The following is a 1,776-nucleotide window of genomic DNA, read 5'->3' on the forward strand; positions in this document are numbered from 1 at the left end:
AGGGAGGATGAAGATATGGAGTGAATGAAGAGGAAGAGGGGTGCTTGTATTTATAGTTGAAATCCTGCCGACAGACCGAGGAAATTCCGACGGAATTCCGACGGAAACGGCTAGTTCGTCGGAATTTCCTCGGAATTTTTAAAATCCCCCAACGGCTCTCTAACGGCTATAATATATCTTCGGAATTCATCGTTTTTTCCGAGGAATACGTTTTTCCTTGGTATTCCATAAGAATATTCCGACGGATTAATATTTCCTCGGAATTCCGTCGGCATATTCCGAGGAAATTTTGAGGAAACCAAATTTTGTGTTTCCTCGGTATATCCTCGGAAATTCTTCGGGATATTCCGAGGATTTCATTATCCGTCTAAATGTCCGTCAGAATACCGCTGTTTTCTTGTAGTGTAAGTTTGCTCTGAAAAGTCATCCCTCCATGCCTCTCGCCTAGGACTCCTTATATACTAGCTCCAAGGCCGTTTTATGCTTTTCCCCTTCTGCCCTTAAGCCGCCATAGCATAAAAATGAAGATATTCCATTTTTTTCGATCTTCGTAATTATCTTCAAAATTTCGTATTTATCCGCGGAAACTTGACATTTATCTTTCCTCGCGAACCAAGCGTAAAACGTCATGCGGCTTACGGGCTGTTGGTTAAGAAATTGTAAGTTGGGCCTCGAGTCATGTCTTAGGTCCCTTTGCGCCGTCTTCCGACTCGAAGCGTTTATTACGGCTTCTTTCGATAAAGAACGAACTTTCCGCAGTTTTTACGGTTAAGTTTGATCGATAACTTAGAATGGCGGAGAATCGCGAAATGGGTTCGCTACGGTCTTCGGGAGACAGCATCGAAGGGTAGACGAGAATGCATGGACTAATGTCATATCGACGTTTTGGAAGAGTTTTGTCGCTACGTAGCGACTCGAGCTCGGTCGCTACGTAGCGACTCGAGCTCGGTCGCTACGTAGCGACCAAGCGGAGCACGCGTTCGGAGCACGTGATCTTTTTCGAACTATTGTCCGATGACTCGCGTTTCCTCCGCAAAGATTTTCGTAAAGAAGAATCTATTTCGAAAAAGTATTTGTCGAAGAAGATTTCTACGTTTTCTTTTCTGAGATTTGGATGTTAACTTCGTCGCAACCGTTTTCGACCCCAACAGTTAGCCCCCCAGCTCGTTGGGAGTGTGGATTTCTAGTGAGATCCCAATGCGCGGTATGGCGAGTTCGGACGAGATTGGTGTATTTACGCGAAGTTCGTGTCCAAAAATTCGCAAGTAAATAGTAATTTCTCATGCCTATAAGAAGGGAGGTAATTTCTTCACAATCTTTACACTTACTCATTCTCATAGAGAGGTTTTCTCGAAAAGTTCTTTCTTCTTTCTCTTTATCATTTCCTCCTTGATCAAAAAGAAATAAAAAAACACGAGATGTCGAGTAAGAAGAGGAGTTCGAAGAAAGGGTCCTTGCCCGCGAACGTTTCTGAAGAGCTTCGAGTGCCGAAGATGGAATTCGTTCCTCATTTGGTAGACCCAGCCGAGAACGAGGCATGGTGGGTGGGGTGTTACGGTTCGAGCACGCCTCCCAAAGTAGGAGTACTAGTGAATTCCTTGAGGTCATGCGGTCGTTCTACCATATTTCGGACGCGGTGGAATTCAGGGTTCCTCGTCAAGGAGAATGCCCTAGTAGTCTCCCGGAGGGCTTCTTTACTTGTTACGAGGCATTCGTAGTGCGTTACCGTTTATGGTTTCCGATCCCCGAGATCATCGTCCGTGTGTTGGGTCGTTT

The sequence above is a fragment of the Brassica oleracea genome, chromosome C9, assembly GCF_000695525.1.
Source record: "Brassica oleracea var. oleracea cultivar TO1000 chromosome C9, BOL, whole genome shotgun sequence".
Taxonomy (NCBI): domain Eukaryota; kingdom Viridiplantae; phylum Streptophyta; class Magnoliopsida; order Brassicales; family Brassicaceae; genus Brassica; species Brassica oleracea.